Source organism: Pholcus phalangioides, unplaced genomic scaffold (assembly GCF_987345545.1).
Source record: "Pholcus phalangioides strain wild (caught in Gottingen) unplaced genomic scaffold, Ppha-v1.0 ptg000019l_1, whole genome shotgun sequence".
Taxonomy (NCBI): Eukaryota; Metazoa; Arthropoda; class Arachnida; order Araneae; family Pholcidae; genus Pholcus; species Pholcus phalangioides.
The window spans coordinates 9,788,341-9,806,268 of NW_028301612.1; the positions used below are offsets into that span (position 1 = coordinate 9,788,341).

At 37.3% G+C, this 17,928-nt stretch overlaps 1 long non-coding RNA gene across 1 annotated transcript; it reads right to left on the bottom strand.

The window, feature by feature from the left end:
- Positions 1–5,689: 5,689 nt before the first annotated feature.
- On the bottom strand, positions 5,690–15,694 carry LOC149071201 (uncharacterized). The gene is made up of 4 exons (XR_016194713.1): positions 15,537–15,694; positions 13,690–13,844; positions 9,514–9,650; positions 5,690–6,785 (listed from the first exon to the last, which is right to left on the bottom strand). It is a non-coding gene; the product is annotated as an uncharacterized LOC149071201 (long non-coding RNA).
- Between the last annotated feature and the right edge of the window lie 2,234 nt (positions 15,695–17,928).

Genomic DNA, 17,928 nt, shown 5'->3' on the forward strand with positions numbered 1-17,928 from the left:
AAAATTATATTCTAATATTCTATTCCTATGAATTTTATTCTAACTATGTTGTGCGAAGGTTTTTAACAAACTGCCTAAGAGGCATTGTTGCCTTTGTAGTCTAGTGCATAGAGAGATTGAGGTATTCGTTGCCTTTGTAGTCTAGTGAGTTCACCCGGAAAGTGAGAGGACATGGGTACGATTCCCCGCAGTCAGTTGTATTTTCGCTCTTTCCTATATATAAATATATATATCTTCGCATCAGCCAGCTGTTTTTTCTTCTTCAGACTGCAATGCTGCTATCTGTTTCACGAATTTGTACATAATTCGGAAGTTCAGTCTGCCTGTAAATTAATGTTTTTCCGCACACTTCCAATGCATTTCTATCTCTTCCAGGTTCTTTTCTTCTTTTTTCTCTATCTTGCCTTGTATAGGTAAAGGTTTTTTTTCATCAATATTGGAATAACGCTACTAGTTTGCAGTGCTTTCGTTACACTGCACATAGGCATAGGATACCACTCGTATATGCCATCAAGAAGGTGCATATACCCGCCCTCGGGAGAGTGCAGCAGTCAGGCGAAAGCATACAACTTGCGGCCTAGACGATGGTGGACCTACGACTAACTGAAGACCCGATGCCGACAATCGAACTGATAAGTGGAAGCTGGACAATATAAAATCGGGGATAACTGTGATTAGCTGATTCATTGCGATTCGAAATTTTATATTCCAAATTTTATATTGACAATCATTCGATTAATTGATGATTGCTATATTCTTTATGTGATGGACTATAAACACCACCATCTTATAATCTTGTTTATATTTTTGATTGCCCATTGGCGTTTGTTGTTTACATTTCAGTTATCTGTTATGTAATTTCAGATCGACGATCGTTTAATTACATATTTTATTTTATTGTTGCCTTCGCCCGAGGCGAAAATGATTTGTTGTTCATAATAAAACTTTCCCGATACACCCATCCTTCGGGAACACTTCGATATCTCCCTGCGATCGGAAGTGAGGTGTGTCTGGCCTTCAAAAGTCAAAAGGCATAGGGCACCAAGTCTTACTTCAACAAATAACAGAGATGTTTACTTTATAAAATAAGCGAGTTACATAGATAGATAAAATCGTTCACAACCACGGACTGATGCAGAGCAATTTACTGCCGTTACCTCAAAAGAGGCAGGGTTGTGCCGGAAAAATTAGCAAAGATTTATAGTAGTGGCCCCCTTGCCGCGTGCTCGCAAGTATCAAATCACTCACGTCGTTTTCCCCATGATGGCAGTGATCAAGTCGATGTAACGTACAAGCCATTTGACTAAAAATGGATAGCTGAACCCAATGACCAGGGAGAAAAATTGCACGTGCGCCCAGTGCCACATAAGGGATGGAGACCGCAGCTTGGGATTTCAAAAGATGTGGGGCAAGTACGAAGATGAAGTTGGCATGTTGAGGTGGAAGATTCGAATGATCTCTAAATACACAATACACACAAAATGTATACAACGCCTCCATTGTGATGGGAAACGAGGAAACAAAGCCTCCGTCCACAGTGCTGAACAGTTTTGTTTCCCTTTCCTTTTACGGAATATGCAATATACACACACATGAAAACACACAGAGCCTCCACTGCGACGGGAATAATCAAACAGAGCCTCCGTTCACAGTAGTGCTGGGCATCCACATTTGAATTATTCACATATATTATTTACATAGCATAAGTTTCCCCTTTTTTTACATAATTGGGGAATGCACATAAACATTATTATAAACACAATACATACTGGGAGCAAATATCATATGCTCATACAATATTCATGATTAAAAAATTATATTAGCTAGTGTTACATAGAGTGTCATGCTAATTAAAATAAAGAAAACAGTCCAGTCCCTAAAATAAACTAAAAGACGGAAATTCAATTTCCTCATTACTAATTAAAATTTAATTTAAAATTTCAAAGTCAGTGATTGATCACTCAATCACTGACTCGGTCACTGGATCAATCACTCGGTCATAGTCACTTACTCACTCGATCACTCAGTAACTCAATTGCTCACTCCCTAACTGATTTTCCTAGTGGTGAATTGCATGGCGGTGAATTTTCCTAGCGGTGAATTGCATGGCGGTGAATTGTTGGTCGGTGAATTTTCCGCACACGCCTTTCAATTCATATTTAATTGCAAGAATGACTGTATTTACATAAACTGTTCTCACTCCACCAATGTTAAAAATGGAATTGACCGGTAGTGATTAACATTTCCATCATTTCCCAAAAATTAGATGAAATTTATTTATACCTTCACTTTATGGAAGGACATATTATTCCTTTCACTTTAAAGAGTCATTTACATCAAAGAAGACATCTTCTGTATGTATAACAAACGTAATTTATTTTGTTATATAAATTTTTTTATCTCATATTTTGAACAATAAGAATTTCAACAAAATGCATAAAACCCTTGATTGTTTGATTTTTAACTGCTTTTATTTCTGTTGAAAACTACATTTTTAATACTTGTTCGAACATCTTTTTTTTGTGACATCGTTGCTTTTTTCGGGTCAAATAAATTGACGTGTAGATGGCGCTTTAATCAATGTTTTCTTTTTCTATCGTTTATTTTTTTTTCTCTGACAAGTTTGCTTCCACTGTAGTCCCGAACCCAGATTTCTGATTCGATTTTGTTGAGTCTATGCAACACATATAAGTTTTAAAATTCCATTTATATCTTTCACAATAAATGAAGGAATGAAGGAATTTTCTTCCCTCTTGCGGACAGCGACAAGCACATCTGTGACTATTTGCGCAGCCAAAGGATTGACAAAAGTGCGACAGATGTGAATATAGATGTTATATACACGGTTAAAACATGCTGCTACGTTAAGCAGTTTGAACAATTACTAAATTATTCCTCACGTTGTCTTCATATTGCAAGGAGCTGCATATCCTTGAAATAAAAACAATATCAACTTATTTGATCACCCGTCTTTAAAAACTAAATTAGAAAATTGTTCTCCGTCTCTCTTGAGCTCCCCCCACCAAAAAAACAAAAAAAAGGAAATATTTCATGTTAATTACAACATTCGCGAGCTATTTTCAGGATAAAGGACTTTCCAATGCACCCTTTGTACATAACAAATGCTGGTACTATCGAATACCCAACTTTAAGGCGCGAATGCGACCCGATCGCCCTGCAAAAAAGTTTCTCCACAGAGCAACAGGCCTACACAACGGTGCAAAAATATTCACATCACACTTCACTGATACCTTGAAAAATTGATGGCAGTACACAGAAGCAAGCTTCACGTTAGATTCACAACACACGCACGCATATTTCCCGTAAAATTTCCATATCTGTATTATACGCAGCTGCGGGTTAAAGAATTGACTATAACGATTTTCGTTCAGAATAGTTCAGTTCCCATACTCGAAGAGTTGTGGCAGTACTAACTGTATATGTTATCGAGTTTGACGCTCAAAAACGGAAATATTTTCTAAGGGTAGTTTTTACTGTCTTTTCCGACATACCTATCGAATTTCATGTAAGATAAAGCAATTCCAACACTAAAAGAACTACTGAAGACAGAAAATTCATATTTCAATGATAATACAATACCTTTATCTGGATCACGAAATGAATATTTTTACATCTCAATCATGAACGAATGACTGAGAACGTCTAATGAAATTGATACGTTTAAAAAGAAGTACGATGGGCATAGTGGGATAAATCGAGAAGCTATCCATACTTGGATAAGACAACCATAGTCTTTTTTATAGGCAGTGCATTAGCAGCACTAAGGGAAAAGGTATTTCCTGGATTTTATGCCGAGTTGGAAAGTATGCTACCATCTACACCATTGGAGACACAACCCTGCCTTCCTTATTTCATGCACTGATGTGTGAGGCGCTGAATTAGAGTCATTAGTAGTTTCTAGAAACTTTATCAAATAGCAATCAGTGGCAACGACTGATTGGAGTGGGTGGTTTTTTTTGTTTTTTGTTTTTTTGAAATTTTGATATTTTCTATTTTTCTGTCTTTGAAGCTTATTTTATCAATTTATTTTATTTTTAAACGTTCTAAAAAGAAACGATAGTTAACACAATATCGCACCCCACCAAGGATACATAATATATGTGTTTTAATCCCCATGAACCACTCTAAAAACTCAATCGCGCTCACACGATTAAAGTTGTCCATCATGACTGATATGTTGGACGCGAAATGCGCGAATAAAATCATAGCACCCGAAGACGAAATCAGCTGTACGAAATGTAAGAACCAGCATCATTATATTTATGTAGGTTCCACCGAAAGAATTTTCCACAGACTAGGACGAGATCGCCTACAGAACTGGATTTGCCCGAAATGCAAAGAAACAAATGGAACAGATTCGAGCACACAAGATCTTGCAGCCAGCTGTAAACCTATTCGATTTCACGGCGTCAGACAATGGACCAATCTTACATCCCTTAGATATTACCAATCTGCCGAGTGAAATGAAAAATATTGCTAACGTAATAAACGAGGCGTTCCACAATCAGATCAAATCCTTAAAACTGTTTATGTACTCCAAATTTAAGGAACTCACAGACGAAAACAAGCTAAGGCACTGATAATTAGTGACATTCGCTATTCTATCAGCCATTTCAACCAAATTTGATAGATCATCATTACTAACAGATAAAATCTGCTGAAAATTAATGGGCAAATTATTTAACCACAATGTTTTAAGCAACTGATCCGACAACTGACCATTTGTCAGACTTCTCATCTCGCAAAGCAAGCGAGAAGGTTTTTTTATCCCCCAATTAAATACCTTGAAGCAACGTTTTAAGCTTATTGCATTCAGCTTCGAAAAATTGGCTCAACAAACGTTCTTTGATAGCTTTATACCCATTCAAATTAGATTCCAAGGAATCAAGGATATCATGAATTAGTAAAAAGTTCTTCGCTATCCAAAGCGGTAATTAGACAATGATATTTAGTACTTTCAGAAGTTATACTCGAAATTACAAATTGAGATTCAATTTGCTTGAACCATAATTCAGGCCTGGCCTTCCAAAATGGGGGTGCTTTAAAACTTGCATGCAATATTAAATTCATTACTACCTGAATCTTAGGGATCGTTAGCCATTGTAAACTCTAAAAATATTAAATGTATAAAAAGGTTGAAAAGAGGCACTGGTAAAAGATAAAATTAAAATTTTCTCGCTAAAAATTTCGGCTCGATTAAAAGCAGACTCCACATCTCCCAGGCAGCAAATGCATCGATAGCTTGTGACAGCTGAACTCAGGAAGCCAATATCGTGTGTAGAGCAAAGTCCGTGAACGAAAAAGTCACGGCGATGCTCCGTCAACAGAACAGCAGCATCCTTGGGAACGGATCACCAGTGTGGTTGCGCGAAATCAACACGCAACTAAATAAATATTTTCTATAACATTTTTTAATCGGCCGATAACATGAACAGGGAATTGCCGATTAACCGGAACAATTAAGTACATCATGAGCGAGATAAAGAACAAGCGCAAAACTGGATCGGCACATCGCCTTTTGTAGATCCGGCAACATGACGTCATAAGTTCAGTTTCATTTGCATAAATATGATGTTTACACAGTCATTTTTAATGGTTTCCTTCGTGTAAAATCCCGAATTTCCAAAAGACAATGAAATTCCAAAGCCAAAAAAAATTACACAAATCTGGAAGAATGTGATAATTTTTAACGAAATTCTTAGAGAGAATATTTTTACATCTCAATTAAAAGATTTTTTTTTTTTTTTGCAGCAAAATATGAAAATATGCATGGCATGATGGCATTTAGACATTTTTCGATACGCTTCTTCCATAAATGAAGAGCTTTGACAATTGATGTACTTTTCCGGATTCATCTTTCGAAACTAAATTTCTAGGAATCACTGGCACTCGGAGGTTTCAAAAGGAATCAAGAAGAAAATGATTCGTAGAAAAGATTCAAAAAGATTTTATATTTATTATATTAAAAAATGAGAACTCGATCGAAGAAAGATAAAATGTAAGATTTCTGGAAGTCACTCCAAAACAAGAACTAATACAATTCACCAAAGCGATCAAGTTTTCTGATGCAGTCATTCAGTTATCAGAAATAATATTTCGAAGCAGAACTTCTTACGGTACAATGAAATGCGACTGCTTCATATGAAGTAGAAGAACGTGGAAGATGAAGTGACATGAAGAAGGATAATTTTGCTCTGGAAACTTAGGTTAAAGTAAGGGTATTCATTTTCTAGGAAACAATATTGCAAGACAGCATTAACAATTGTATATGAAATATAGAGCATGATGGAAAAATAAACCAAAGGAAAATACACCTAAGTAACAATTATATGTATTACATATTGCTGAACAGATAGGAAATGAAAAATCAGAGGAAAGTGAGCGCGGAATGAAAGTGCTTCATTCTAGCACGGATGAAGAGAATTTATAAATACAGAAAATTCGGTAAGAAATACATTCGCATAAACAAAAACTGAAACCGAAGAACAGAATGTGAAAATAAATCACTCTTAGATGACGATGAAATATCAGTTTGAGAAAAAATGACACCGAGCCCGCAAAAATGCGGAATAGATCCGAAGAAAGCTCGGGTCTCAGTAGATTGAAAATGTTTGATGCGAATGATAAATTATAAGCGACAGTAGAGGAGGAAAAAGTGCAAAGTCGTAGGAAAGTGAGTGCAAAATTCCAAGTGCCAGGTGAGGATTATCTCCGGAATCAGCAAGAATTCTGTTCTCTGGATACTCGACATCTCTTCGACCAACCTGAAATGCACAATAACAACAATAATAATACTGCATTTTCAGCCGATGGATCATTTTTAGAATGTGATAATTGGTAAACCATATGAAAACTTAAGATGGTAGCTCAGATATGTTAATTAAATAAAACAATTTGGAACAGATTAGAATCTAAAAATCATAGCATTCTTTCATACAGAATCTCTTGCTTCAATAATGTTAATGGTCCCCTACGTTTCGTGAATACTTCCAACATCTAGCTAAGCTAATATCCTGAACCTCTTCAATGATGAGAGCTGAATAAACTAGTTATGAAAGAATTTAAAAGAAATTGGCATTTTTATTGAGAAACAAGGATTGAATAACAAATTTTTCTTATTGAATAATAAATCTCTTCTGTTTTGCATGATGTCATAATCTTTGTTGGTAAAAAGCTGGTTTGTTCATTGCACACGTTCTGGTTCTCTGATAACGTGCATAATCTTTATCTTGAAAAGAGAAGAGCATTCAGTCAATACAAAAGTTGAGAGGTGTGACTTATCATTTACTGAAAAAAGAAGAGATATCGAAGAAGGCGGTGAGGAAGTAAAAATAAAGTTAAATCCATGTTGACAGATAACATTGGCTCTGACCCAAAATGATTTCGTAGGTACGTCAAATTATGGGTGTAAGGTGTGTAGTACTTCTAATGATCTTTTCACGTCAGTGTTTAATAGTGAAGGTAATATTCAAAATACCAGTGTGTCATGTCGAGATAAAGTCCTCCACAAAATTCAAGTGGAAGGTTACCATCAAGGCACATTGGTTCGAATCCTGGCATAGAACATCAGAAGCAAGTTTTTACCTACCGAACCTGGGGAGACCACCGATGGATGGAGAGCCTTCATTTCCCACCCAACTCCATTGGTTGGAAGTTGCCGTATGGCGATATATGACCGGAGTTAGTGTGCGGTAAAGTAAAGATGACACCTGTCTTCAGGGATCGTGCGATTGTTAGGGCCAGTCACGCAGATTTGCAGGAGTATTGTTGCTGAAGGTATCGTCCCAGTGGATCGGAATCTTACTAATGTGCTCCCGATATTTAAAAAGGGTAGTAGAGAAGCTGCATCCAATTATCATAAAGTGGGTTTGACGACCTCACTCCTGAAAATTTTAGAAATTATTATCAAGAGGCCAATTGGTGAAGTGGATAGACGTGAGTAACGTATTGTAGGTAAATATGCATATGTTCAGGAAAGGGAAGTCATGGGTAATCAACCTCCTTTGATTATATGATCACGTGACTAAAGCTTAAAGTAAGGGTAGATGTTATTCATCTTGATTTCCAGAAGGCATTCGATCGGGTCAAACATGGTCAACTCTTGAAGCCTTTTTATACGAGATTGGGAACAGCTTGCTGAATTGGATAGAATCGTGGTTAAGAGATAGGGCAGAACGTGAAATGGGGAATTCTCTGGTTAAACAGGCGTCACAAGTGAAGTTCCTCAAAGAAAAGTCCTTGGCCCCATACTTTTTTCACTTTTTATCGTTAAACTCGATCAGGGTTTGGTATTTGGTGGTAGTGGGGAATCAAAGCGATGGGAAGTTCCACCAGACCAAATTAAACAGGATTGGAGCATGGGCAAATGAATTTAGCATGACGTTTATTGTTCACAAGTGCATGGTCGCTCATTTTGGTTCGAACAACCCACATTTTTTTACGAGTTGAATGGTGCCACTATCCCGAATTTAACTAGGGCGACAGATTTGAGAATTCTGATTGACGAGCGGCTTAGGTTTTCTGAACATAGTTCAAGCGAAGGTCAAAAATCGAATGGAATGCTCGATTTTATTCTCACACAAAAAGGTCTTCGTGTTATCCTAAATTCATTCTTCCACTTTTCCGAAACTTATTTCGTCCTGGACCGAAGTATGCCGTAAGATTTCGGAGACCATACCTACAGGGATATAGACTTAGTTGAATGGATGCAGAGAAGAGCTACGCATGCCCTTGCGGGCACACAATGTTTGAGCTATAAAGAAAGACGATTTACATTGGAGGAACGCAGGTGACGGGGGTATATGATTTCAGTGTTTAAAATTTTCAACGGGATTTATAGGATTGAATATGAATAATTATTTACACATCTTCAGTCGACTGCTTTGAGAAGGGGACACCAGTATCGATTGATAAGGGTCATTCTAGGTTGTGGTGTGTGGCAGAGAGGTTTTCTCTAATAGAGTTGTTTATAAATGGGAAAGAGCTTACGTCCAGGGATCGTGAATTGTAACACAATTGACACATTCAAAAAGAAATTCTATAAAAACATATTGAGATAAATCGAGACAAACCATCAGTTTTTAGATCAGAAAACATTAATTTTTTATAGGAATTAATTTTATCATAATCATTTAATTATGCTTTTATAATTATTTTTAATTATTGCTTGTATTAGTTTATTTTAGTGTGCATTTGCTTTCCCCTGATAATTTCTCCATTTTCGTTGGTGTATTTTAGTTTTATCTGACATACAATTTTATATGGGCTACCTCGTTGGGCTTTTGTTGCAGCCTTTGTACGGCCTTTGCATTTGTATGGCTACGCATTAGTAAATTTTATAACTACACATATTATTTTATGCTTGAAGCGTTTTTGGAACTTCTCTAGAAGTAATTTGATTTTTTCTACATAATCTCCAATGTGTTTTTTATGAGTTCGCATCACAAAACTGAGACCTTTGAAAGTCACGAATAAACGTTGGCGAAAACTCACTTTGATCATGTTCCTGATACCAAAAATAACTCCTTGATCCGATCAAATCCAGATATCTTCTTTCTTTATTGAAATATTTGCTCTTTTTAGTGGTGTCTTCTCTTTGTAGAATTCTGAATAACTTGAGAGATCTTGAACTGAAATTGGAAATAAATAATTATTAATATGATCATTTGCGAATTTTCCGCAATTCACGGAATTTATATGAATTACGTTGCGCAAACGTATCAGTTATGTATTTTCCTGCGAAAACCCAAAATTGATCGTCTCACTAATTGGCCGATGTCGTTGTGAATTGATCTGGGCAATGTCTGAGTTTCGGGCTTTCGCCAGCCAGTTCGTGAAGTGACTGGAGATTCCCTTGGTCGAAAAAGAAAAAAAAAAGACAATTCGGGGCATTAGCATTAGGCTTATTTTTTCGTGATAATTACGTCCACGTTAGCTATGACAACCTATCATATCACAGTCACGATGTGCTGATCTTTATTTGAAAATTTGACAAACAAATAAACTATGTCTCTGTTGTTATATAATTTTTTTAATCCGATACAGCTACTATATATAGAGATGTATCACACATTATCGATGAAAAATTTGGATTTGGCGCCTACGGGATCGTGATACAATTTCAATTTGCCGACAATAGCCCCGGCAAATCGTCTAGGGACAATTTACTGCCGAATCCCTTTGGGATCGTGATACATGAGCACTTGGCCAGGGATCTCCAGTCACTTCACGAATTGGCTGGCCAAATCCCGAATAATTTTTGCAAATCGGACTTTGGCCACACTCTCTGCGATTTCGTGAATTAGCCTCACTTCGGGCATTTGGAGTAAAGTACACATTGCAAAACTCATGCACTTGGGGAATAAAGTGAGAAATGTAATAAAATTTTAAGATACGTCGATCGTGCCACTGAAATACTAATCAAAACTAGATAAAAAGTACAAACGAAATAATTAAAAAAAAGAAAAAAAGTGGGTTTTCTGAATAATGAGAATAAAATCCATTCATTTTTTTGAAAATGAATATTTTCTAAAAAACTCCCAATTGAGACTTCATCCTCTTGCCGCCATCAGGCAGGGGCCTACACACGGTCAACCTGTAGACTCTATAGCGGTGATTCCCAACATAAGGCCCCACCCCACAAGGGGGCAATTTGATTTTTCAGGGGAGAAATTTGAGTTTTTCTATGGCGGCGCTTAGAACCCCATTCCGAACTCCCTTCATTTTTTTACTTTAAGTTAAAATTTTTAATTTTTAAACAATTACTTGATGATTTCTTTCTTTCAGTGGAAGGGATTTTGCCTAAGAGTTCTCAATGTTTTGTGTTTTTCACGGAAAATTAGTGCTGGTAAAATAAGCTCCAGGGACCCCACGTGCCAATAAAATGGAAAAAAAGGAAGGCTGCGAACCCTTTTAAAAATTTGTATCCTGTGTAGAACAATATAAAACCAATGAGTTAGTTATTTTCACATCCAAGCTCACGTACCCCTCCCCCTCCCTCCCCGAAAGTGTCTCCCAGGAAAACCTCTGATTAAGAATCACTGCTTTTGACCAAGTAAAAGTACGCAGAAAGGGGGGAGGGGGATAAAGACCCCTGGATTTTAAATTTTAGGATGGAATGCGAAAGATAATGGTTGTTACAATCGAAGTAAAACTCCTTTATATGAAGCATTACCCCCTAACTATGAAGTATCGCGAGTAGCCCCTGACTAGGGGCCATCAGGATTTCAGAGATACTTCGGTGGGCATGGCCTAAATAAAAGGTTTGGAAACACTGCAGTATTATGTTGATGAATAAAATACAGTATAAAGGGAGTACACATATTTTTCGGGTGTGGGGGGGGATCACAATGAATATCTTTCAGGGAAATTTTGAGTTACCAATCTTCAAAGAGTACTTAATGGAACCTTGGCCGTTCGTTTTTCCCCATCTCGTCTGTAACCAATACGAAATTTATTAATCGCGAAGGTACCCAAATGTTTGTTCATTTTTCTTTCTTTTTTGACTGAAAATCAAGTGTTCCCGACTCTGCCATGAAGCTGGGCTGGAAGGGATCTCAGCAACGGGGTAAGTCCAGTGGCAAAGTTCTCGCGTTCATTCATTCATGCCCGTAATTTTTTGTACCGTGTACAGAAAACAGTTCTAGATGAAGAAAACCACATCATTACCTTGAAAATGATTTTATTTCTCTTAGCAAGAGCTAATGCCGTGCACTGGTAGGAAGGGGGGTGGAAGATTCCCAGCTCTGTGTATTTCCTGCCATCCCTCCCCTCCGAGGAAAGCAATATATTCTTGCCCATAATTCTTCTACCTAGCTGAAAATACCAATTTTCCTATTCACACTGTTTTCAGAATCACAGCACCTGATCTCATCCCCTCAGTGCCGTCTTAAGGCATGGGCCCAACCGGGCACGGCCCGGGGGCCTCAAGAGGAAAATGGGCCTCACAAAAATGAAATCTTGTTCAGATTTTCGAGAATTTGCCTGGTAGGGCTTCAGAAAAATTATTTGGCCAGGGGGCCCCATGATGCTCTTCAGACGGCCCTGAGTCCCCTCCGTGAACTCGAGCCCCTGGGGCTGAGTTTAGGTGGGTTCATGTGTTAAGACCATGGGCGGAGATACGGGGGGGGGCGTCAAAGAAGGAGTCGACTGATCTAATGTATGTATATATGAATTGGAATCATCATCATCATCGTGCCTCCCCCACAGTGATAATCACCGTGCCTCCCCCCCCCCCCCAGACTTCCATGTCAATCCCCGCCTATGGTTAAGGCTACCTACGGGTTAGATCTTCCTTCCATTCAGAAATGAACAAAGTTGGTAGAACACTAACTACTCTTAATCATAAATAATGAACACTCGATTGAAGTGCACCCCCCATGGCCCCCACATCCTAGAGCAAGGCCCCCAGGCCAGGATCTTACGCGGGCCCCACACCAGATATTCACGGGGTCCCCTTTATGATGAATTTACAGCGTTAAAAAACAAAAGAAGGTGAAAATCATCCCGGGCCCGAGCCTTGTCAGCCTACCCCTTGTGGGGGCCATGCCCCCCCCTTCCCAGCAACTCTCTCTGTTCGGTTTAATATTAAAAAAAGGAGGAACCCCCCCCCCCTTGGTTTTCGTAAGTATAGTGGCGCCATCTGTTGTAAACATATGATTATAAAGTCGCCTTGGAATATACACTAGAGTGGATCGAAAAGTATAGGAAAAAAATTTCTTTTCGAAATTACATGGGATGGGAAAATTGTGTACTAGTTTATATAATTTTTTATTGAAATCCATTTATATCTTCTGGTGGCCCAAGCGCCCCAAAAATAGTTAAAAATTCACTTTTATGGCAATGTATTAAAAATTGTAAATTAAAGAAAAATTTTTTATAAATTTTGCAGCGTATTCAGATATTAAAGTATAAACTTATAAATAATAATAATTTTATAATAACACGTCGAGTATAAATTTAAAAATCAAAGCAATAAATCATAAATTTTATAAAAATTGAACTTATATAATGACTTTTTTAATTGTATTAATTTGAAGATTCACACATGTACCATGGCTTCCAACTTTTACTATACTAAATAATTTTATACATTTAATAATAAACAATAAATGATTTTTCATTCTCTGCCTGTACTATTTTCTCTGTGAAATCGATTATTTAACTCATTTTTTTTAAAATTCAAAATTTGCATAAAAATCGATTTTTGGCAAATATTTAAGTGTCTTGGGGCACCGGAAGAAATTAATTGAAGTTGAAAAAATTTTGCATTTGTGCTAGTATGTTTAAAAGACAACTTTTTTGAACTCCAAGCCGATTCTTTATCCATTTTGATTTTTCGACCCACCCTATCATACACGCATCCGGCTTCATTTCTGAGTTTTGGAATCTGGTAACTCTAACTAAACTTATGAATGAAAGTAAGTTTTATATGGTTAACGTGTTGCTGAAGTTAAAATGAACGTGCAAAGACTTTATTTTGCACCTTTTCTTCCCAAACCGAGCACAATTCCGGTCTACAGCCATGGACAATTCACTACCGAGTGAGTTGTGCCGGAAGTGTGAGTGCGTGCACCTAACAGTGAGTACGTTTATAGTATTGTGTCGGATTTTGCAGTGATGCCATCTAGTATATGTCAGAAGTGAAGTGTGGTAATTAACTATTTTTACCGTTTGTAGGCCTGTTGTTCTCTGCGGCGAGACTTTTTAACGGGGAGATCTCTGTTCGCACATCGAAGATGGGAACCACAAAAAACCAACTTCCGCCGACCACCACTATCTCGACGATTGGCACCTTGTACTTAATTCCACCCTTGCTTTGCAACCTGTAAAAATACATTTTTTTTTATCTTATTATTTGTTTGTTATTAAATTGAACACCAAACATGTGAGATGAAAAGATGAAAATGTGAGATGAAAATCAAAAACAAAAGATAAAAAAATCTAAATAGGAAACGCAAAGATCAATCATGATGATCGTTTTTGTCGCACCACGTCATTTTCTGCACACGAGGGCTAATTAGACCGGGACCTACAATTTATTGCCGATTCCGAACGGCAGGCTTGTTTTTTATACTCATCGAGAGGTTGGTGCGCTAACTCGTGGATGGGGGACTCCCTGCGGTAGCAATTTTTTACTGCGGTCAAGTCGTCGTTTCTGTTGTACCCCTGCGTCAGGAAAGTTTTCTGACAAGGACGAACCGGCTATCGAACTCGCGACACTTCTGAACACCCTTTGGTACTTTAGGCGAGTATCTTATCGACCTGGGCTACCACGCCCCAAGAATTCATTCCATCCCTACCGAGACTCGAGCCCGGGACCTTTGGATTAGAAGTCCAAGTCTAATCATGATGATGACAGATACTATTTCTAAATCTATTTTTTCTTATATATTTGTGTGTGTTCATTATTATATATTTTTTTACTTTTTGAGTAAAATATTGCGAACAGTTCCAAACCCCGTGTGAGATTTCGAATAATTTCGAATTTACGAAAAAATTTCAAACAATTTTTTTTAAAAATGGCTTCACAATTTTTGGAATCGAAAAGAAAACAACTATACATATATATATATGATTCATTAATAATAAACTTCGTTAAATTTTCTTTAACAGGTCTTAAAAAAAAATCGATATACACAATACAAGCTTTTCATTTAGATCAAACATAAGTGTCTCATACGAGGCCTTCACAAAGTTTACTCGACTTGGAAACATAAATTTTGTTTAAAAACTTACATAAATTCACGAATTAGAATTTAAAAAAAAATGTTTTAATAATTAATTTTCGTGAAATTTCCACTGTAAATGTTGCAGAGGCCCTTAGGAATATGCGACAGGTGCGCTAGTATTATTTCTTGCACTTATTCTGAATTTCATCAGTTTCTCGAAGTATTTATTTCATTTATTCTGAATTTTTGTGAGTGCTAGAATTATGCCTTTCGTTTATTTTGAATTTTCAGCTGTTCTGAAATTATTCCTTTAATTTGTTCTGAACTGCTATCAGTTTTTCGAAGTATTTATTTCATTTGTTCTGAATTTTCATAGGCACCGGATTATTCTTGACTTTATCCTGAATTTGATATATTTCAAAGCATTTACTCTGAATTTTCATAGGTGCTGGAATAATTTCTTGCATTTATTCAAAATTTTTATGATTTTCATTTCTTGAATTTTCCATTCCCCCTCTCCCACCTAACAGATATTTAAAATCGGCTCTAATTACAATATTACAATATTCTGTAAAGCGTGGTGGTCTTCAATATCCATTAGAATCGATGCTTATAATCATCGTGCCATTCCACCATCGCGTGATATTAAAGTGGCGTAAGCCAGAGAGTAAATAACGAATGATTAAAAAGTTACGATTGGATTATATATAATTGTTGAATACGTGTAAATAAATAAAGTGGAAGAAATGAGACACTGAACGAATTCGATCTGGCTCACACACGTCGAAAACATCACATATTCAATATACAAGGGATTATTAATTTATGAAATTAATCACCACTCACCGGAATCACTCTGATGTATTCTCTTCTTATAAGTCTATTCTTTGGGTTGATAATCATTAAGTGCGTGTTAAATTTCGGTGTGATGCAATTCCCCAAGAATCCTTTTCCCGCAGCAAACGGTTTAGTATCTACCAATTGAGGAAATCTAGTGAAATGCCACAAAGCGCAAAATGTTCGAGTTTTTATAGCGGCAGATGATGATGTTGTAATTGGCCATCAGCCAGAGTATAGACGAAAAGGGAGGAACATTCTGGAAGTTCTTCTTCTTCTCTTTGGTTTTATACAAGGCTTTATGCAACTAAAAGGCCATCCCTTGCAGTGACGGATCTAGAGCTCGCTATTGGGGTGTGGGGGGGGGGGGGGTGATTTTCTCTACATTGTTGTGGATACATTGACCATACGTCCTGCATTTTGTCTTGTACTTTCTGGGACAGTACCGGTTTTTGTTCCATCCCGACTTCTTTGATAAAAATGACCCGGTTTTTCCGGGTTTTTTTTTGAATTTGTTATTTAATCAAAAACGTTGATACAAGTAATTTTCAACGGATTTATTGATTGCAATATTATCATATTAGCATTTCTCTTGAGAAACCCCCCCCCCGATCACCCCTACCCCCATAGATCCGCTCCTGTTCCCTTGCATAATTGACTAATAATTCTGAACAATACCAAGTATAGATAAATTCATAAAATAGGTGAATAACATATGCTAGTAGCAACATATTTCAAAACGACGTAGAACAAATATAAGGCATATTTAGTGTTAACCGACAGGGACGGGCTTAAGTATTTAGCGCCCCGTGCAAAAAAACTTTGCGGCGCTCTAAAACGGGGTTTCCCAATCCTCCAGTGTCCAGGGCGCATGCCAGGTTTACATCAACGCTCGAGAATGACGAAAATCAAACTACTATTTAATGGTAGACATAAAAACACACACACATTTGACAATAAAGTTGGATGATGATGCCTGCTGCTCAACTAAAAAACTAAAAAATTGTAAGTGTGCCCCTAGGAACTTGAAGGTTGGGGGGGGGGGCGTTGGAGCTATAAAATCGATTATCTTCCCAGGGCTACAACTAGATACTCTTTCCAATTGACAAGCATTCATTACGCATCCCTCGTGTAATTTTGAATAATTTTAAAAGTAAAAGATTTAGCACCCCCCCCCCCCTTTGACCCTAGACCTGAGAGTTCGATGCCTGAATTTCAAAGGTTTTTGCATGCGCCTCCCCCCATATACTGCAGCAGAGCCCCTGGATAAGGATCTTTGGAGGGCCACACCAGAGTTAATTTATAGTATGAAAAAACAAAAAGTGATAGGAATCGTCCCGAGCTGGAGCTCTGTCGTCGCCATCCTTAGGAAGGCAGAGGGGTTTTGGATAGAAAACTAAGAGAGCTATGTGCTTTGTTAACGTAAAGTCAAAAAGGAAGCAAAGTATTTTTATCCCGTTTTGCAGCCAATAAAATGTTGCTGCCCCTGTGCGGCTGCACCCTTCACACCTGCCTAAGTTAGGCCTTGTTAACCGGGATGAACCACGAGGAGGCTTACGAACCTACACCCTATTCTGAAACTTCACGCAGCAACAGCAGCATGTACGTAATTTTAGCCAGAGTTCTCGCCTTATTCCCAGATTAAATTAAAACATTGGGGTAGTGACCATACCATATTTAATCGACACAGGAACAGGACATTGGGAAATTGACCATATATATTTGAGATCGAAACGGGGCACTGGGAGCGTAACCATATTTGATCCGCATAAAAACACGCTATCCGGTTGGTCAAAATGGGACAATATTTTCATGTTAGTTGTTACCAATAATTGAAAAAAAAAAATCCAGTTAAACTGTAATTTTGGCTCAGATAAAATTGCATAATCACCATTTTTTCTCTCTCTACTGGTTTGATAAAAAAAAATTATCTCACTTATTTTGAAAGATTTCGCCTCATCGAAATTCGATGTGACTGTTCAAAATTTCACCAGTTTCATTTCGCACATTGATCGAAAATTTTAACCGGTAAATTACAATGATAAATAACTCATTTAAATTTAACAAGTTTAACAGTCTAGTTATTATGACTATTTCGACCGAAAAAATTTGAAAGATTTGATAGCATTGAAACTGCGAGGAAAAAGCATCGTGACAGACGCGTATCAAGATGACTCATGCTCGAAAACTGCTGTCGTCACATTGGTAGACGGCTGAAGTTGGTTTTCGAGTTTCAAGTTACGAATGCGAGATGGTTTCTCATTCTTAAAAGTTTCCTCACAAAGCGCACGTAGACATTCAGTACAATATTTGCATAAATACGAAAATGATTGATCAAAAGCTTTGAAATGTTGATGGCACTAAGATAAGATGGAACAACACCACACTAGGGTCATCTCTA